We start from the raw sequence: 22,544 nt of genomic DNA, 5'->3' as shown, positions 1-22,544 counted from the left end.
TAGAATGTATAAATTTATAATTATTAATTGATGATTATTTTTTATTATTTAAAATAACTGAAGAGTTGGAAGAAAATTAAAAAAGTTAAGGCAATCCATTAGTTATTTCTAGAAAAATATGTTATTGGATTAATATAATAAAAAATATTGGATTAATAACTAAAAATAATGATTAAAAAATAATAAATTTTGCTGACCCTTAAACACTCCTAAAAAAAATTGACCTTATATCTTAGGTTATGTTCAATTAGCTTTCAGCCTTTCACCATATGATACCTGTTCATACCCTTATCCAAAAAATATAGCCAAGTCTACAAGGAATAAAAGTCTATCCAACAAAGGTGGTCTCATCTACTCCTACCCGCCCTTATAAAGGTTGGGTATGACGACGGTAGTTCAGTCTTACTTATTTGAATAAATAACTAACTCTTAAGATATCTCTTATCCATCTAGAAGGGAGATCTAAGCAACTTATGTAAGATCCCTAATTTTGAAAGGTTATTAATTAAATATTTATGATCTATTATATTTTTTTTAGATCATATTTTTAGAAATTTTTATCATAAGTTGAGTAAATTCTTATTTATTATTTAGAGTTCTTATAAAAGAAAATAAATAACGTAGGTTCGAGTTCTGATTGTTGCATGCCGCTTAAATGTTGAGGTGGTTGCTGCATCGTTCCTTTTATTCCAGTAAGTGTCTCTATCTCGGAATCCTCGCCATTAGTTTTCCGTTATGCATTTTAAGATTTCCGTGATATTAATGTTTTTAGGAATTAGAAAACGAGTTTGCATGTTGCGATTGAGGCTGTTTCTGCTATTGAGGAAGCAAGCGGAACTAAGGTTTCGGTTGCCGTTGATTTCGAGTCGAGGGGAAAGGAATTCCTAGACGTGTTTGGGTTGTGGTTTCGCTTATCAAGGTAGGGGTTTTTATAAAATTAATTTATCTTAAAGTGAAATTGTTATAAATTGATATGACGAGCGAAATACTTTTTTTTTGTGATTATGTAAGTCTTATGCATCGTCTGATTTGTTTTGGATGAATATGGTTGTCTGCTTGACTGAGATAATATTTAATTTTGTTAAAATTGAGATTTCTGATTGATTTGGCTTAAAATGGTTTTGATATCTAAAGTTTAAATTTGGTTCTATTGAAATCTGATTTGGTCTTGAACCCTTTGGAAAAGAGTTGAGGATTGGTTTGGTTGGGACCCGAAAGGGTGGCAAAGTCCAAATTTTAGAGGAGATGCTGCCGAATTTTCATAAAAATTTAGATTTTGTTTTAAAATGTGATTTAGAAAATGATTTGGATTTGAGAGGTTCTATGAAGTGGTTCTTGGTTTATTAAGAAATTGGTGTTTCGAGTTTAAGCTGGTTAATAAAAGTTTATGTTTCCCGATTGATTTAAATATGAAGGGGTCTATGTTTTGAAGTATTCTTTAAATTTTAACTAAACAAATCCGAGCCTTTGGAAAAGTTTCCGATTTAAGAATGAAAAGAAATTGGTCTTTGGGCTTAAATAATTTTAGTTTTGAAACTGGTTCGGAACTTTTGGCTTGCATGCTTTGGTTTTGATTTTAAATCTTCAATTTAATTGTTTTTAACTTAGGTAACTATGATTCTGAGGATTTTTAAGAAATGAGGCAGGTTATTCTTCCCTAGGGTCTTGAGTCTTTGCCAAAGTTGTTGATTAATAACTCTTGATTTCAAAATTATGGAGCGAATGATTTGAAAACGGGTGATTTTGATCTGTCAGAAGAGATTTTGAATTTGGCTTGGCAAGATGTGAACTAAATACGTTTGTGATTTGAAAGTGGGCCAAGAATGATTTTTGAAATAAGATTTTGAGTCCGAGTGACTGTGGGTGTTACTAAGAATATGATGAGGCATGGCAAGGTCTGGTGGTAATCTTGCTTGCGTATTAAATTGGAAATATGTTTGGATGGCAAGTTGAGGGTGAAAATTCCCTCTCTTGTCGTAATGTGAATGTGGGAAAGGTAGAAAGGCACTCTCCTTCGTATTGTATCCCCATGTTCTTCTCTGGTTGCAAGGTGAAAAGGCACACTCCTTCGATGTGGAAAGGTACTCTCCTTCGTGAAACCTCCAGGAGAAGGTGGAAAGGCACTCTCCTTCGTTTATGATCCTCTTGGAGATGCGCAACCTAGAGACCAATGTCTGGGTTAGCTACCAGATGTGTTAGGTTCTGGTAAAGTAACCGACACGTGAGCTCATGGCCAGTAGGACAGGCATGCATCATACTGCATTTGTTTGCCATTGTTTGGGTGTGCTTAAATTGTTTTGGTTTGCCTACCTGATAAGTTCTGCTTAACTGATAACTGTGATATTTGTTGTAACTGCTCTTTAAGTGTGTTTGCCTTATATTTGTTTGTGCTTGTGACTAATTTCTGTTTTAAGTATTGGTGGTGAGTTAATTATGGTGGTGATATATGTTGTTGGGCCAGAGGCCGTGATGGGTCAGTGTAAGTTTGATAATTCCAAATATGAATTCAGATTTTGGCCATTTAACTAAAGATTCTTGAAAATGTTTAGATTATTAATAGTTGGTTTTAAAATGATTCATAAGACGAGCAACGATCACGGTATTATGAAAACAGTTTTGTTTTTACATATCTTATTATAGCAATTCACTAACCCTATGGTGAGAACCAGCGAGGACGATGTTCTCACTCCCCTACAAGTTTTTCCTTTTCAGGATATGGATGACGAAGTTCGGAAGAGTCTATCTCATTTCTGTTTACACGATATTTTGTATTGTTTTAGCATTTATGTTTTCCTCGCCCTTAATTTTACAAGTTTTCACAAGAGGGATAGGATTCTGATTATGCATTGCTTGTAATATTAATTCTATGTAGATATATGTATATGTATCTTTTGTAAGTATTGTGGTTTGTTTTGTAAATGTGGTTGTATGTTATCAGATAAGTAACCTCTTGAGCGGTTAAACGGTTTAAAAAATTTGAAATAGGCTCATATTTTAGTATTAAATAATTTTAAAAATCGTCGTAATACCCGAGCTATCAGAGTGGCGCAACCAGAAGCATGACATTTTGATAGTTAGGGTGTTATAACTTTCCTAAAAAAGGAAAACGACCATCCACCATTCAAGGAGGAACTACTCTAAAAGATGGTTATCTTTTCTACTATAAATACAGTGACACACTCAGGTATATTCAGAATCCAATCTACAAAAAATTTGCTTAAACCCTTGCTAACTTAAGCATCGGAGTCCGTTGCAGGTATCACCCCCACCTCCTGACTTTAAGCTTGGACTGCGGCACTTCGGCATTAGCAAAGTTGGATGCTGCCCTAAAAGGAGTCTGGATCTCACGTTCAAGCCCAAATCCATCAGTTTCGGAAAACTCTCGGAACATTGGCATCGTTGTTGGGGATTTGGAAGTCTACACATACTCATGGCGGACAATCAATTTGAAGAGGGTCATACAGCATCTGAATCAGAACCAAAGCCTCACAACAATGACTGAGCACTCGTGTTACCTCCGAAGAGGGTAACGTCGGAGAGGGTACATAAGAAAATCCACCACTGGGGTGAATCCATTCGAAAGATCACGGGGCTTGTACACGGGCACAATGGTCAATTGGAGCAACTCGAACAGGAGATTGAGCGACAACGCGAAGTAGAAAGAGATCTGCGAAAGAAGGTACGATGCCGAAGAGAACTAAAAGAAAAGCTCTCAAAATTAGAGGCCAACCTTAGAACTCGGGCTGATCAAGGGAAAGCCCTCTTTGAGGAGAAGATCCATTCATTGAAGAGATCATGTGAGCTAGGGTTCTTTGAAACTTCAAAAGTCCCAACATGAATCTCTATGACTGACCCAAGGCACCATATTAGCAATTTTAAAAGTCAGATGTACCTAGCTGATGGGTTTGATGTAACTCGCTGTGAAGCTTTCCCGACCACGTTAACCAAAGCAGCAATGAAGTGGTTTGATAGCTTACCACCCAGGACAGTGACATGTTTTGAGGAAGGACAAAATCAAGCACGCTCTAAGTCTCCTAGGGGTTAAACAAGAAGTCGGAAAAACTCTTCAAGATTATATGGAAAGATTCAACAAAGCATGCTTGAAAATACAAAACTTACCTCCAAAATTAGTAATAATGGGGTTGGTTAACAGTCTTAGAGAAGGGTCATTTTCTCAATCTATATCTAAGCGATATTCGACCTCTTTGTAGGAAGTACAAGAACGGACGGAGAAGTACATTAATATGAAGGAGAAATTCCAACTTAGAGAGCCAATTCCAAGGCAAAACTGATAAACCCCATTTTTAGGGTTTATTTTGTGTTGAATTTAGAGAGTTTTATCATCTTTTCCCACATTTATTCAATAAAATAGCATGGTTTTGTAAATTCTCATTTAATTGTGCTTAAGCGTGAAAACATGCTTTTTAGGACTTAAAATAGCTAAATTTAATTCACCTTGATTCTATTAGATGCCTTGATGTGTTTGCTAAGTGATTTCAAGTTTAGGAGGCAAAGATTGGATTGAGGGAATGAAGAAAAAGCATGTAGAGATGGAGAACTCATGAAGAAATGAAGGAATCAAAAAACTGTCAAGCCCGACCTCTTCGTACTTAATTGATCATAACTTGAGCAACAGAGGTCCAAATGACGCGGTTTCAGTTGCGTTAGAAAGCTAACATCCAGGGATTCTATATAAGATTTGCCATAACTGCATCACGTATAGGGATGCGTACGTGCACTGTACGCGTACACATCGATGTTGCATGTGATTCACTAAATGCAAACTCGTGGCCAACGAATTCTAAAGCATTTTGGGCCCAATCCAACTCATTTTCTGATGCTATTTAACCCAAGGATTGAAGAGAAAACACATGAAGAAGTTACCAATTAGTTTAGTTTAGTTTTCACATGCTTTTAGTTAGGTTTTCTAGAGAGAGAAGCTCTCTGTTCTCTCTAGAATTAGGATTAGGTTTAGATCTAGATCTACTACTTCTTCTCTCTTAATTTTCCTCTTTCATCTTCAATTGTTCTCTTATAGTTGTAGCCTTCTACTTCTCTTGTAATTATTTTGAATTGTTAGTTGTAGTTTATGGATTCTCTTTTGTAGATCTACATTTCTTCTTCAATGTCTTTGTTGTTTCATAATTGTTTTCTTTTCTATTGTTGATTCTTTGCAATTAGTAGTTGTTAGATTCTATTCTTATTGTCAATTTATCATGCTTTTCTTTTGTGCCTTCTAAGTATTTGATGAAATGCTTGGAAGGATGTTAGAGTAGAATTTTATGTTCTTGGCTTGAGATGGTAACTTAGGAATTCTTGAGTTACTAATGTCAAAGTAATTGATGATTGGGAGCCATTGACTCTAGTTCTCACTAATTGAATTAGTGGAGAGTTAGGACTTATGGACTTGGATTGATATAGCTCATTTAACTTTCCTCTACCACTAGTTAGAGGATGATTTAATGGGATTGATCCTTGCCAATTCTCATGTTGTGGTTAGTGATAAGGATATAGATCCTTGACCACCAAACCTTGCCAAGACCGCTTTGTCATTTGATTTCCATTGTCATTTACTTTTCCTGTTTCTTATCCAAAACCCCAAAATATACAACTCATAACCAATAATGAGAACACTACCCTGCAATTCCTTTGAGAGACGACCCGAGGTTTAAATACTTTGGTTATTAGGATTATTAGGGGTTTATTACTTGTGACAAACAAAAATTTTTGTATGAAAGGATTATTGTTGGTTTAGAAACTGTACTTGTAACGAGAATTCATTTGTGAATTCTAAACCGTCAATTCTCCAATCATCAAAAACCCTCCTACAAAGTTCGGGACAAAGATAAAGAAGCGAAGAAAAAAGAGGAATATAGCTCAGAAAAGCCACGAAGATATCATAACTACACCACACTCTGAGTTTCTCTCGTTGACATCTACAGAAAAATCTGTCACACTGAAAAACTTTCATCTCCTCATTCTATTAAGCACAAGAAAGCTGAAAGTCAACGGAGTATTGTGAGTACCACAAACTATATAGGTATTCCACTAATGATTGCTATGATCTGAAAAATGTGATAGAGAAACTGGCCAGAGAAGGTTGGTTAGACAGATACCTTACGAATAGGTCCGGCAATCCAGGGAAAAGGAAGATAGGTGATAAAGACGGGAATCAACTAGATCAGCCATCACAAATCTCTAACAGACACATTCACATGATTGATGAAGGATTTGCAGGAGAAGACATAATGAAGTCTTCTCGAAAAAGGCATCTAAAAGAAGTCTACCAGGTTAGCGAGGAAAATGAAGTGCCCAACTTACCTATAACCTCGTTCACTAAGGAAGATGCCCAAGAGGTGACTCCTGGTCATGACGATCCTGTTGAGATCACAATGACACTTGCCAATGCAAACCTCCGCAGAAATATGGTAGATCATGGGAGTTTGGCCGATATATTGTTTAAGACTGCCTTCAAAAAGCTTGGATTAGATGAAAAGGAGCTGAGGGCTTACCCGGATAACCTCTTCAGGTTAGGCGATACACCTATCCAACCCCTTGGTTTTATCTCATTACATACCACTTTTGGTAAGGATATGAAATCAATAACCTTAAGTGTTGACTATATTGTGATCAACATGGCATCAGTCTACAATGTCTTAATAGGTTGGACAACCTTAAATCAGCTAGTTGCAGTTATTTTTACACTTCACCTATAGATGAAATTCCCGACCCCAGAAGGGATCGCCACCGTCAAAGAAGATTAAAAGTTAGCAAGAAAATGAGATAATGAAAGCCTAAATCTACGAGACAATACAAAGGGTAAGGAGGTCAACACTATTAAACTCGGCAGTGTCCAAGCACGAGAAGAGCTATGACCACAACCCGGCAGAAAAATAGAAGAGGTTCAAAACGAAGATCAGGCAGAGAAGACAACAAACATCGGGGATAACCTTAATGAAGGATTAAAGGCAAAACTTGTTGAATTCTTATAACAAAATGCCGACCTCATTCCTTGGAAAGCCTTTGATATGCCTAGTATACATCACCACCTTATGTGTCATAAGCTCACTGTTTATCCAGGCTCACGACCTATTCAACAAAGGCGGTGGAAGCTCAGTTCTGAAAGAACACACGTCGTGGAAGAACAAGTGCAAGCTCTGCTAGAAGCTGGGTTCGTAAGAGAGGTAAAATACCCTTTGTGGCTAGCTAATGTGGTACTTTTGAAAAAACAAAACGAAAAGTGGCAGATGCGCATTGATTATACTGACCTCAACAAAGCTTATCTTAAAAACCCATATCTCCTCCAAACCATTGATGCCTTAGTAAATTCAGCTTCAGAATATAGATACCTTTCCTTCATGGATGCGTATTTGGGTTACAACCAAATTCCAATGTACAAGCTGGACTAGGAAAAGACCTTTTTCATCACTTCAAAGGCTAACTATTGTTATGTGGTCATACCTTTTGGATTGAAGAATACTGGAGCCACATATTAATGATTAATAAACAAAGTTTTCTCACCTCACCTTGGAAAATTAATGGAAGTATACGTGGACGACATGCTTCTCAAGAATAAAAAAGATGCCAATCTCTTGTCCGACTTAACCGAAGTATTCAGCACAGTAAAAAAGCATGGAATGAGACTAAATCCCTCAAAATGTACCTTTGCAGTGGAAACTGGGAAGCTTTTAGGCTTTATGCTCACCTAAAGGAGTATTGAGACCAACCCAAACAAATGGAAGACAATATTAGAGATGAAAACCCGACCTATCTCAAAGAAGTCCAACAATTAAATGGAAGGCTGGTAGCCTTATCTAGATTCTTGGCAGGATCAGCTTTGAAGTCTTTACCCCTGTTCTCAATACTCAATAAAGGAAGCCGATTTGGAAGGCTCTGACCTTATTTTCAAACTCATACTATAAGAGTCCGAACTAATCAGTCTATGAAGCACATCTTACAAAAAACGGATACGTAGGTCAGATGCTACAATGGGCAATAGAGCTATCTAAGTTCGTGGCTGAATACACTGAAACTCTTGGAAGCCCTGCAGCCAATAACTTATATATAGATAGATCATCCAACAAAGCTGGAAGTGGAGCAGGGGTTATTCCGGAGAGCGAGAAGGAACTCGGATAGAACTTTTATTGAAATTCGAGTTTCTAGCCTCCAACAATCAAGCCGAGTATGAATCCTTATTTGTTGGCTTGAGGCTAGCCAAAGAAGTTGGGGCAGTAAAGTTGATTGTGTTTATTAATTCTCAAATAATAACCTCTCAATTTAATGGGACCTATCAGGCTAAAGATCCCAACATTAAGAAGTACTTAGAAGAAGCATAGGAGCAATTAGCTCAATTTGCGAACAAAGTTGTGTTGGCCGGGTTAAAATGCATACTACAAGTTGCAAATGGAGCATGGGCAGAGGAGCTTCCTCAAGTCTTGTGAGCATATCGGATAACCTCCCGGTTAACAACAGGAGAATCTCCTTTCCGACTTGCTTACGGTATAGAGGCCATGATACCTATAGAAGTCAATGAAGAATCTCAAAGGGCTAGATTCTATGATGAGATAGGAAACATTCGAGCTCAATGGGAAGAACTTGATCTCCTCCCAAAAGTCCAAGAACAAGTTCGGGTAAAAGAAGAAGCATTGAAATAAAGAATGACCTTAAGGTACAACAATAAAATTATTAGGAGAAGCCTTGCTACAAACAACTTCATACTAATCCGAAATGACATCGGAACACAGAAGTCAGGCGAAGGAAACCTGGCTGCAAACCAGAGGGGACCTTATAAGTTCACCAAAGTCCTAGAAAAAGGTTACTATAAAGTGAACGACTTAAGGGGAAACGAGCTCCCAAGGTCGTAGCACGCATGTAATCTAAAAAGATACCACAGTTAGGAAGTGCACGTTTCTCCCTAGTGTACTCTTTTTTCCGACTTCATAGTTTTCTCTGGAGAAGGATTTTCCTAAAAGGGATTTCAATGAGGCACCATAGCAAGGGTTAATGGGTTAATAAAAACTCTTAGTAACAAAGCTTATGTAAATCTGTTTTTTCTTATTAATAATAATTCATTTTTTCATTTAGTTTCCCATTCAAACGCACTAATTTAAGCTCGAAAAATCACAAAAATGATTGCCCAACCTAGATGGTCTGCAAAATGAAGCGACGAGGTACAAATTAGTGTAAGAAGTTACATAATTAAGTAGATCGTGGTCCGATCTCATTTGAAATATAAAAGTGAAAGAGTTGGACCTAAAACGAATCGCAAAAGTAACTTAACAAAACCGACTACTTAAAGTTGGAACACAATTAAGGGAAATAACATTAAAGATCCAATATAACGACCAAGCCACTTTGACCGACGTCTTCAGGGACTTAAAAAATTAGAATCCAAAGTTACCAAGTGACTCAAAATCATTAAGTCACAGAAAACTGAACTACGCCAACTAATAGAGGATGAAGGAATATTCATTCATGCAAAAAACCACCACATATTCAAGTATTGGAAAAAGATTTTTTTAGCAGTAAAGCAAATTATTCACACTACAACTATTACAAAAAAAAAATCAAATTATTCATAAAAGACCCACAAGTTGGGTCATACAAATTCTGAAAATTGAATTACGAAGGAGTGATTTGTTAACCAGAACTCATGTTGGAAACGTCTTTGGTCTGCGCAGAAAGGGTCAGGAGAGTTTCTGGTTGAGAAGGAGTAGGCTCATCGTCCATACGAGTAGGAAGGCTCTGAGAAGCGCCTTCAACTTGAACTTCTAAGGCCTTCAGATAGGGCATAGGAACACCTTCCTCATCATTAGGTGCAGGAACGATCTTCCCATTAGCTACAATATTGTCGGGACTGATAAGAGAGAGGTCAGACTCGGGAGCTATAACTCAGAACTGAACCTTCAGATTTTCTTCCAACTCATCCATTCCTTCAACAATAGTCCTTTCCATCTCTACATATTTTTCCCTAAACTTGACGACCTCATCCACCAACTCAAGCTTTTTCCCGAAGACCCTGGTGTAACTCTCCTCGGACTTCTTTTTTAAGCTCTCCGCCATAGTTAAGGCGGCCTCATATTGCTTTACCCTTTCCTGAGCCTTGCCAAGGTCGGAAATAAGTACCTCTTTCTTGCCCTCTAACTCCTTTTTTGATTCCCTTAACGATGCCACCTTAGCTTGTAAATCAATCAAAGTACGCTAAGTGGCACCAAGGGGTCTTCTCTAATTCCCTCAGCAAAGTTGCATACACTCCGGCCATCCGAACTCCGCTCCAGGCAAGTACTTGAAGATGGCTTTTTACGAAAACATCATCCATGCTAATATAGCTATGGAGAAGGATGTGTTTCTCACTCCAAGCTGTTGCATTAAAGTTCTGCTCATAAATACCTACTGATTTTGTAGCCTTACGCCTTTTATGGTTCGGCTCGGGATTGGAAGGTGGAGGAAGAGTTGTTTACTTTCCCGAGCTAGAAGGGGGGAGTCGGTTGAGGAGTCGGGCCGACAATAACTTTTACCGAGGCTGACGCGCCTAAGCCCGATTTAAAAGATGAGAGATCGCTATATTCACTAACTTCTTTTAATTGGATAGTTCGGGCAACAACAGTTTTTTTGGCAGACTGAAGAGTTTCCTATGCAACCGACTTGGGAGTCATCTTTTCTGTATGATATCAAAGTCAGGTCACATTAGCCACCAAAATAAATCAGCAAAATCATATCTATAAAATAGAAAGAATGCTACCTAGCTCGAGTCGGATTTGGCTCGGATTCCCCAAGTATTTTTCGATATCCAGATAAGGAGCTCAGCCATAGTATTCCTGGAATAAGGCGATGAGCGGATAATTTATACGCTTTTTTGCATTGTTTTTAGTATGTTTTTAGTATATTTTAGTTAGTTTTTATTATGTTTTTATTAATTTTTATTTAAAAATCACATTTCTGGACTTTACTATGATTTTGTGTGTTTTTCTGTGATTTCAGGTATTTTCTGGCTGAAATTGAGGGACCTGAGCAAAAATCTGATTCAGAGGCTGAAAAAGGACTGCAGATGCTGTTGGATTCTGACCTTCCTGCACTCAAAGTAAATTTTATGGAACTACAGAAGCCCAATTGGTGCGTTCTCAATTGCGTTGGAAAGTAGACATCCTGGGCTTTCCAGAAATATATAATAGTTCATACTTTGCCCGAGATTTGATGGCCCAAACAGGCGTTCCAAATCAGCTCAAGAATTCTGGCGTTTAACTCCAAAACTGACACAAAAGCTGGAGTTAAACGTCCAAACTGGTACAAAAGCTGGCGTTTAACTCCAAGAAAAGTCTCTACACATGGAAGCTTCAATGCTCAGCCCAAGCACACACCAAGTGGGCCCGGAAGAAGATTTCTGCATTAATTACATATTTTTGTAACCCTAGGCTACTAGTCCTCTATAAATAGGACCTTTTACTATTGTATTTTCATCTTGGTTCTTCTGGTTCCCCCTCTAGGGCCGAAGCCAATGACCACCATTATCACTTTTGTATTTTCAACGGTGGAGTTTCTACACGCCATAGATTAAGGTGTGGAGCTCTGCTGTTCTCCATGAATTAATACAAAGTACTATTATTTTTCTATTCAACTCAAGTCTATTTCTTCTCCAAGATATTCATTCGTTCTTCAACTTGATGAATGTGATGATCCGTGACACTCATCATCATTCTCAACTATGAACATGTGCCTGACAACCACCTCTGTTCTACTAGCAATGGCTTGAATGCGTATCTCTTGAGTTTCTAATCTAAGATTGGAACCTTCGTGGTATAGGCTAGAATTATTGGCAGTCATTCCTGAGATCCGGAACGTCTAAACCTTGTCTGTGGTATTCTGAGTAGGATCTGGGAAGGGATGACTGTGACGAGCTTCAAACTCGCGATTGTTGGGCGTGTGACAGACGCAAAAGGATCAATGGATCCTATTCCAGCATGATCGAGAACCGACAGATGATTAGCTGTGCGGTGACAGCGCATTTGGAACATTTTCACTGAGAGGACGGGAAGTAGCCATTGACAACGGTGATGCCCAACATAAAGCTTGCCATGGAAAGGAGTATGAATGATTGGAAGAAGGCAATAGGAAAGCAGAAGTCCAGGGGGAACAAAGCATCTTCATACGCTTATCTGAAATTCCAACCAAAGAATTACATAAGTATCTCTATCTTTATTTTATGTTTTATTTATCTTTTAATTATCAATTCTCCATCACCATCTGAATTCGCTTGACTGAGATTTACAAGGTGACCATAGCTTGCTTCAAGCCGACAGTCTCTGTGGGATCGACCCTTACTCACGTAAGGTATTACTTGGACGACCCAGTGCACTTGCTGGTTAGTTGTGCGGAATTGTGACAAAGTGTGATTCACGTTTGAGAGCTCCAAGTCCTTTGGCGCCATTGTTGATGATCACAATTTTGTGCACCAGGCGACTACACTCTCCTCGACCTCATCCAAATCATCTAGCCCATACTTAACAACTACAGGGTTCTTCTCCTATTACAAGCTAAAAATAGGCTCATCCCTTTCATTCAGAAAGAAAGGTTGGACACCCTCAACGGAATAGATCTTAAAAAAAGTAAATTTTCAAGTCATAAAATGAATCATCAAAAATGGTGAAAACCTTCCTCCTTTGAACAGCTCAGAAGGAGATCTAGCCATGTTTCTTGGAGTTCAAGGGTTTGGTAAGGACAAAAAGATAAAAGAATACCTTCAGAGAAGGCAGGATGTCAAGCTCCCAACAAAGAAGTTGATAAATCTTTAAGAAGCCCAAGAATTGGGATGAAGCTGGGAAGAAACAACCTTACAAACCCTAAGGACATCGGATTCGAAGTAAAAAAAAAGGCTAACCCCTAATTTCGTAAAAAAAACACTAGTATACATATATGAAATGGCGTTCCAAGTTACTAAGTCGAGGGAAATACACCATCTCCTCAGGACTGGCAACTAAGATCTCATATCTACGCTCATCCACTCGATTTTCATATAACCTATGGTGCCTACGAAAGATATCGACATACTCTCTATCAATAACAAGGATGGGAGTAAGAATAGATATATCTACCCAGGTCAGATCGGATGTAATTTTAAAGGACATGTTGTGAATAACTGGCCAAGATATATAAACTATACCTATAATGCAACAAACAGGAAATCGTCACAACAAGTCAAAAAGTCGGGTAACAATCACAAGAAGTCGAGTCATCGTCAACAACACCAACAAATGATTATAGTTCTTACAAATTCTCATAAATATAACAATTACCATCACATTATTAGATACAGAAATGGTTCCATCTTCAACAAATAAAGTTGCACCATTTGGGGCAAAACAGTATAAAAATCCCACACTTAGGTTGATCGATGGCAGTAACAAATGTTCAAATTCAAGAAAGAAAAAGAAGCAAAGTTTTCCAAAGAATTTCTCAACAGACAAAGAAACATAGCCAAAAGTCATAACAACGACATCACCCAAAACATAAAAACAAAGACAAAAGTTCAAAAAATAAAAACGCTAACTTGAAGGAATGCGAAGCGGAAAAAGGGGCACTTGTAATAGCAAGACACAAAGGTTCCACTCCAAAGTACAGACAAAGCTTTCCAAGACTCAAGATAGAGAAAATCTTTAATGCAAGAATGGATGCAAGAAAAGTAGTTGAAGGGATTTGTTGAAAGAAAGAAGACGATGAAGTGCAAACGTTTCAGAAAGAAAGGCGAAAAAGAAAAAAGAAAAATAAGTTTGAGTATTTATAAGACACTAGGGGCAAAAGGGTGATTTTACGATCCCTCATTTATGGCGTGAAATTACCAAAGTAACCACAGAGTGACGTGCGCAAGATATGAAAAGACATAACATCTTTTCATTTAAAATATGTCGAGTACCTGATATAATACTTGAAAGGCAGTCTATCCGATCTAATACGCTAAATCTGCAAGGAATCAGCATGATCTATAAATGCTTGAGCCCGACCTTGTAAAAATCGGACTCAAATAGGGGGCACTGTTCATATCTTGGCCTAAAAAATATAGCCAGACCCAAAAGGAATAAAAGTCCACCCGACGGATGTAGTTTCATCTACTCCTACCCGACCTCATAAAGGTCGGGTGTGATGACGGCAGTTTAGCCTTACTTATTTGAATAAATAACTAACTCTTAAGATATCTCTTATCCATCTAGAAGGGAGATCTAAGAAACTTCCCTATAAAAGGGGAACGATCATCCGCTATTCAAGGAGGAACTACTCTAAAAGGTGGTTATCTTTTCTACTATAAATACAGTGACACACTCAGGTATATTTAGAACCCAATCTACAAAAAACCTGCTTAAACCCTTGCTAACATAAGCATCAAAATCCCTTACAGGTATCACCCCCACCTCCTCACAAGAAACTCGAACGGCGGCACCTCGACATCAGTAAAGTCGGATGCTGTCCTAAAAGGAATTTGGACCTAACGTTCAGGCCCAAATCCATCCATTTCAGGCAATCCTTGGAATAATACCCATACCTATGGTTTTGTAATACGTATATTTAGGATATATATTGTAAGACCCAGAACTTTGAAAAAGGGGCCATCATGAGCTAATTTCAAATTCAGTATTTCTGTAGTATAAAAGTCGTCGTAATGTCCGATCTATCAGAGTCGCACAGCCGGAAGCGTGAGCTTTGGTTAGTTAGGGTGTTACATTATGGTATCAGAGCGGTCATTCCTGTAGAGCCTGAGGAATAGACTGACTATGCTTCAGTTGCATAATCTGAGTATGCAATAGTCTTGTCGAATGACGAGAATTAGAGCTTTATGCACATGACGATCTATTGATTAACGCTGTTAGTCTTGCATTGCATAATTCTTGGTATTAATTTTGGCTGGCTTAATACTAGTGAATTATGTATATGAAAGCACTAATGGGTTATCATAGATGATATGCGGGTTTTGGGTAAAACGAATCGCGGGTTTTGGGAACGTTGGAAATTATTTCTCGAGGCTATTCAGTTGTGTATCTTGGATTCTGTTCGAGTCGACCTGTTCTTTCATATCCTAACTTGAAGTTCTTGTTTGCTAATCATTTTGAAAAGTAGTTTGATTTTTCAACTCTATTCCTCTATTCATATGCATTATTGTTTGATCTTAATTGCATATGCTTGTTTGCAGTCCTTGTTACATCTATCTTCCTCTGTTTGAGTTCTTCTTGACTCACGTATTCTTTGATATAACTTTGAACTTGTCTTAATGCGCTGTGCCTTTTAACTCCGGATTCTGAGTCCATTCTTAGAGAAATTGTTGATTTAGTTTTTCTCTTATTTGACAGTGATTACAGCCAATTTTGAGATTTTTATAAAAATTGCTGTTAATTAGATATATACTTATCTGTATATATAAAACTTTGAAGATTACTTACACAGTTTAACAACTATCTATTTTTAATACCTCGCCTGTACTTTTACTGGTTTATGGATTGCACTTACTTTAAATAAAATTTGACTTTCTAATAATTTTGCTACAATTCCAATGCATATCTTTATGTGATTATGTATTTCGGTATTTTTCAAAAATTCTGGAGAGAAAGGGATTTTTAGTTTTTATTCTGGTTGATTTTCGTTGATAAACTTTACCTAATTTATTTTTGGCTTGAGTTTGGTTTAGCATACTACATTGTTTATGCCATTGTTATTCTTTTGAAAATGTTGGACTCATAGCTTTCTTCTTACCAACGGACTCATTCTCTTTTAAGCTTTTCATCTCCATGAATGTCATACTTGATTCTGTTTTAATTATTCTTCTATCTCTTGTGAGCACTACAACCAATCTTAGTTTCCTTCTCTGGTGAATCTCATGCCTAGTGGATATTGTTCGAACTCCCTTGATTTGAGATCCTTCCTTGTATGGCTTGACTCCTTTCTAAGTACATCCTAATTTTCTTGAATATCCTTCTGAGATGGTGATTTCAAGTATACTTTTGGAGTCTTGTTTCGGACTTTTTGAAGTTTTGAATTCTCTTTGAAGAAGTTCTAAACTAAATTTATTTTTCTGTTGCCTGATTGTAATTGAAACCATTGTTCAATTTTGACAAAGTTGATTTAAAGTTGGCATGCGCCATTTTAAATGAAGTTTTGGGAAGCTTCCATATTTATCGGAAACCTGTCCGTTCGTAATGCACCACTTATTTCCTTTATCAATTTATAAGAAAATGTTACCTCGGATTTTTTTTTCTAAATAGAGTTTAACTTTCCCTTTCATCCTTGCTAAAACTTTTATACACGCTTGTTTGAATATGGATCTTGGGAATTTTTGAACAAGCATTTGATTTCTATTCCGAGTTTTATGATTGCTTTTGGTTAGGTGGTGCACCTAACTATCTTTCTAACATATTTGAGGAGATATTTTAGCTCTTAGCCAAACTTGTGTGCATTTGGTTTTTAACATTCTATATAATCTACTTCAACATGAATTTGAATTAAAGCAAAGCCACGTTTATGCTTTTGTTACTCTCTTGAAAGATGTTTGTTGTTTAACTTCTCTTTCAGACCGTGAAGTGATTTTTTTGCAAGTTTTTTATTCTTTTATGAACAATGTATTCGGAAGTATTTTAATCGTGCTCTTAAGTTCTGTGAGCTTTGTCTTGGGTTGAGATATTCTTTCCTGTAGACCTCATACTTCTTTGACTTAGCTTGAATTTGTTTCGAACTAATGTGCTAATTCTTCTTCTTATCGGTTCTATTGGATTTCCTTAATCCAAGGGTTATTTTTGAAGTTATCAGTTGACTATTTCTAGCAAACTTCATTGCTTGAGAATTCTTGTTTACCTAGAATTGGATGCATTCCCTCAAATCTATGAGTATTATCCTTGACATTTGTCTCTCCTTTCTAGAATCTTGTATCCTTCTGAGTAAACTCAAGAATTGTTTGATATCACGTGTGACTTGTAGACGTAGTAATACGATGTGTTAGTTCATTAAGACGTGATATGTGTATACAGAAGTTGAAGCGGTAGGTGTGCAACGTTATGAGTTGTGGGTGTTTTGTTCCTTACGAACGGATTTGCGGTTGTTAGGCTTATGATCGAATATGGGGATTGTAAAGTGCTTGATGGAGTTGGAAAGTTGAAGCTTTGAGGTTGATATGAGATTAGTGTGCAGATGTTGAGCACATCATTTTAACCCCATCCTGTTTTATAGCCTTCGACGCCTTGCCTTGCTATCACATGTTTAAACCGTGTCATCTTTTGCATTGAGCCTATCTTGTAACGTTTACTTTGCAATCACACTTCTCCCTATGTATCCTTAAGCATACGACAATCTAAGTATTTGAAAACCGTATATATGTTTATATGATGAGATATTTTTGCTTCTTCCTTAAATGTGGTCAAGGGTGAACTGTTATGAATTTCTTTCGTCTTGTATCAATTTTCGAGGATGAAAATTTTTATAAGGTGGGTAGAATGTAAGACCCAGAACTTTGAAAAAGGGGTCATCATGAGCTAATTTCAAATTCAGTATTTCTATAGCTTTAATTTCAGAAATTATCTTATTAAAGATAATTAAAGCAAGTTTTGATTTATTGAATTTGAAATAAGTTATAGTTATTATCCAATTTTACAATTATTAGATTATTTTTTATATTTAAATTATAAAGTTGGTAGTTGTGAAATAATAAGGATTTTATATGATTTGGACTAAATAATTAATATTTTTAAAGTATTGATACTGATGTTTTGGGAAAATAAAGGATTTAATTATATTATTCCTAATTATTGGATTTGAACGTTTTATTGAAAGTAATTTGTGAAATTGAGGAACAAATAGTATCTTTATAGATATTATTGTTGGGTTTAATTTGGGTTTCAATTACTATATTATTCCCAATTTTATTTGAATTTACCAAAGTGCCCCTAACCCTAAGTTTAAAAATGAAACCCTAACCCTGAAAACCATAACCAACCCGTTTCCCCCAAGACCCAGCCATAGCACTCAAAATGTTCCCTCACCAGCAGCAGTAGCACGCGCTGCTTTCCCTTCTTCTTGAATGAAAGAAATGAAATGGCAGAGGGAAGGGGAAGAAGGGAGATGTTCGCCGGCGCCACTGGGTCTCGCCACCACCGTCGATGCCTCTAAGCGAGACGCCGAGCTGCTGCACGTGGGGAAACATTCTGCCACCGCGTCCTGCCCAGTTGAGGTCGCCGCCGTTGTTTGCGGGCCGTCTCCCGTCACAGATCGGAGCTGAGGCGAGAGGGGAAGAGACTGGCGGGAAGGCCTCGCGAGGAGGGTCCACGCCGTGCCGCCGCCTCTGTTCGTCACACCGTCACTCCTAGCCGCGCCGTCGCCAGTCGCGCGAGAGAGAGACGCGCCGTGAGGAGGGTAGTTTACGCCGTGCCACCACCGGTGCTAGGGTCTGACACCGCCTGTCACCGTCGCGAGCTTCCTTGCCGTTGTCACAGAAGCTGCCTTCGCCGGTGCCATTGGAGGCGCGAACAGAAGAAGAACGCCGTTGAGAGGGGAACCGTGAGCTGCGAGCCACGGATTGAGAAGAAGCTCCACCCTCGTTGCCACTGGAGGAGTTCCGTGCGCTGCCGCCGAGGGTTGCCGCTGGTGGGGAGAAGATGCCATCGCCTCACGCTGCTACCACCATCTGAGCTCGCTGTTGCTGATGATGGTAAGCCCAAACCGCCGCCGGAAAAGGGTTCAGACCACCGCAGATGTCGCTGTCAGAGAAGGAAGCTGCGCCTCTGTGTTTCTGACTACCGAGGTATGGTTCTGTGACTTTCGGGACCACTGCCGGAGCTTCTGGCTACTTCTGCCGTCGCCGGAAAATCCTGCCGATAAGGGTCTTGTCATTAGCATCTGTCTTTTTGAATTCCGATGATACTATGGTCACTGCCTGTTGGTTTCAGTCGTCGTGATTGGAATTCGTCGCCGTTGCCACTTGAGGTGGCTGTCGGGCTACCACCGAACTGGTTCGGAGACTGTTACTGTTTCGGTTCAGCCGTTCCTCCTTCGGTTCGGTAAGCATTTTCGATATGAAAGCCCTTTAGTTACTGTTCCGCTATCATACGCTGAGGTTTGTGGCGTTAATTGCTATAAGATTGAGTTTCGGTTGTTGTATGTTACGATTAGAGTTGTTAAGATTGTGGAGAAATCAAGTGGAGCCGAGTTGTTGGTTGCTGTCATTTCGAGTTGAGGCGGAAAGGACTCTGTGAGACGTTTGGGTTATGGATTTACGTTTTGAGGTAAGGGCGCTTTCCGAAAACTATATTTTTATATATTGGAATTATTACATATGGATATTGATGTGAGACAATGATTTGGTGATTGTATCATCGTTATGTATTGTTTGATTGTCTCGAATGATTATGAATGTTGTTTGGCTGGATTGTTGTGTGGTTTTGTGAAACGAAATGCTTTTGAAGTTGATTCTTTTAAAGCTTTGAGATCGAGTTTAATCCATTGGAAATTGATTTGAGTTGAATGGATTTTCTTAAGAATGTGAAAAATAGAATACACTCTTGAATTTAGCCTGGCTTGCTTTAAATGATCTGGTTTTTGATTAATGATTGTTACTGAACCGTTTCTTTAAAGCTTTAGAAATGAGTTTATTTGGCTGATAATGATTTGATTTTGAAACGGTTTCCTTGAAAAATGGAAATGAGGTGACTGTTGAATTTGGCTTGCCTTTGAACTGATTTTAGATTTTGGGCTGTTGAAAAGGATTGTGCAACGGTTTTGTTGGAACCCGAACCGGGTGACAAAGTCCAAGTTTTAGGGGAGGTGCTGCCGAAATTCCGGTAGAATCTGGGACTTTACTAAAACGTTATTCGGAAACTCACGAGTTAAAGATTTCTACTATATTTTCTGAATTATTAAGAAAGGGATGTCTTATGCTTCTGAAATGAATTATTAAAAAGAAAATTGTGATTTAGTCTTTTTTCTTAAGAAAAGTATTATATTTTCCTTGTGAACAAGTCATTTAGAAGAAACTTATGCTTTAAGGCTATTTTAAATGTAAAAAAGGGGGTTTATGCCTTTGAATTGATTTGAGGGTTTCAATTAGAGAAGTTTCAGTGACTTTGAAAGAACCTAAACGTCTATTGACAAGTTTCATTCTAAAATATTTTGGGAAAAGTTTTAAGTACTCTTTGAGTTCTGAATGTTTGCAAGACTAAAATAATTTTTGAGCAGTTGAAATGCTTTAGAATTTCCATGGGGTTGAAGCTGGTTTTTGTTTAAGTAAAGGAAACGGCTTTGAAAAGAGTAATTGATTACATGACTTGGTTTGGCTTAGATCCTATTTTGTTACTCAAATCAGGAAGCCAAGGTTTTAATGATTTAAGTGAATTTGAGGAAATGAGTTATGTTAATCTCCCCTAAAGACTTGAGACTCTGTCGAGGAACTTTCGTTATAAAATTCAGTTGTTGGATGGAGGATTTTGAATATTTTCAAATAACTCTTTAATTTCCATGGTTTTAGAAGTTTTGGAAAGAGGATGCCGAGAGTGGCGTTGTTTTAAAAAGGACTTTACTTTGAGTAAAAGTGGCTTGTGAGCCTGGGATGATTTGAGAAATGAGAATTTTAAAGCCAAGGCTGGAAAGGATTAATTTTTTAATCCTTTTTTTATTTCAAAGTAAAGTGGATTGAGAAAAAGTAATTTATGGCTTAAATGCCGATTTTGCGAAATGATGATGTTGAATCGTGGAAGTGCTATTTTGTTATGAGTCGGAATGGTTGTGTATGATATTCAATTATGGCTGATTGCCGAATGAGTCATGAGTCATATGGCTGACTATGAATTATGAATTTAAGCCGGATGGCTGAGATGGGTGTTGATCCATGGCTGAGAATGAATGCATATATGCTATTGAATGAAATGTGAATGTTGCACTTCCACTATTTGAGACATGAGTTTCCCTGGAAGAAAGCAGTGGCTAGCCACCATGCATTCCAGGTGGAGGCTCGAGACTCTGTTGACCCTATGTCGTAAGTGTGGCCAGACACTGTGAAAGTTCCGGATGAGCTCGCCCCCTGGATATACACCAGTGAGGGTGTTGGATATGGATCATGTTTATGATCACGATTATGTTGAGTATAAATTGAGTTGGGGATGCGCGACAGAGGGACAGTCCAATGGTTAGTTACCAGGACTTGTCGGGTTGGCTTTATAACTGACAGATGATATCATCAGCCACTAGGACAGGCATGCATCATATGCATCTATGTGACATTGTTTGAGTGTGCATATTGTACTTGGTTTACCTTTGTGATTACTTGTGATTAACTGCTATTTGTTCTACTTGCTGTAACTGTTTGTTTGTGCTTGAACCTTCCTATTTGTGTTTGCGACTGAGACTCTGTTGGACTGTGGTGATTGGTTGTTGGTTGGAGTGTTTGGACCTAGGGCCGTGGTTGAAATGTGATGGACCGATGGTTGGTTTCGTTTTTGTGTTTCTGGTTTGGAAAAATATGAAAGGCTATTTTGGTTCAGCATAGATAAACCTTTTTGAAAGGCTTTTGAGTTTTTGAGAATTGAACGATTCCTCTTTCAGAAAAAATTTTCGACTTTACTTTTATTGTAAACCGTTGTTTTTGAAAAGAGGCATAAGACGGTTATTAATCACTGGTACGGTTTATCTTCACGTATCCTATTACAGTAATTCCCAAAAAAATCCTCTACTGAGAACCCTTTCGAGGATGATGTTCTCACCCCCTACATTTTTCCCCTTTCAGGATATGGGCGCAGAAGTCACGAAGAGTTTATTTAGTTGTCGTTGACATGCTCTGTATTGATTTAGATTATTATTTATTACTGTTTCCTCGCCTTTATCTTTACGTATTCTGTAAGAGGGATAGAGATGGTATTGGCTAATGCTTGTAATACCATATATATATATGGATGTACTCTTTATGAGTTTTTTCGTAAGTTGTATGGTATCTATGGATGTACGTTATCGAACGAAAATATTTTTAAATCGGTATTGCGGTTTAAAATTTTAAACAGGCTCATATTTTAGTATTATATAGTATAAAAGTCGTCGTAATGTCCAATCTATCTGAGCCGCGCAGTCGAAAGTGTGAGTTTTGGTAGTTAGGGTGTTACATGTATAATACCCATAGGTAGATATATGCATGTTTTTTTGGGTTAATTATTAGACTGAATATTCCTAAGTCTAGTGAACAAATTGTTTTATCAACTTGCAATCCATATATGTTCAACAGCTAGGAAGCTTCAAACCAACAAAGGGAAACGATACAATGTATGCATGTGGGCTATTTAATTCAGATTCACATGAACATATGTCTCATTAATTGTACATTATATGATGAAGTTTATTTTGCGTGTTTGATGAGTAGGAGCAGATTAAAACATGGCATTATCAACCAATATATATAAAATGGATGGAAATAAATCAAAACAAAGATTTTTTTATGTTGTGACATGTTATGTTGACATTTACAAAGTTGTTACACTGAAAGTCGACAACTTTCTAATTGACTGTTTTCTAAAATGAAAAACAAAGAGAATATAAAAAGT

At 37.7% G+C, this 22,544-nt stretch overlaps 1 long non-coding RNA gene and 1 pseudogene across 1 annotated transcript; both read left to right on the top strand.

Moving 5' to 3' along the window:
• Positions 1-22,544, top strand: part of LOC107647067 — a 71,826-nt pseudogene that overhangs the window by 41,551 nt on the left and 7,731 nt on the right.
• Positions 18,975-21,880, top strand: LOC110263408. Its single transcript, XR_002348982.1, has 3 exons — positions 18,975-19,022; positions 19,135-19,247; positions 21,740-21,880. It is a non-coding gene; the product is annotated as an uncharacterized LOC110263408 (long non-coding RNA).

Source organism: Arachis ipaensis, chromosome B06 (assembly GCF_000816755.2).
Source record: "Arachis ipaensis cultivar K30076 chromosome B06, Araip1.1, whole genome shotgun sequence".
NCBI classification, from domain to species: Eukaryota; Viridiplantae; Streptophyta; class Magnoliopsida; order Fabales; family Fabaceae; genus Arachis; species Arachis ipaensis.
Note: the sequence above shows the minus strand (reverse complement) of the source record. Positions and strands in the feature narration are given on the sequence as shown.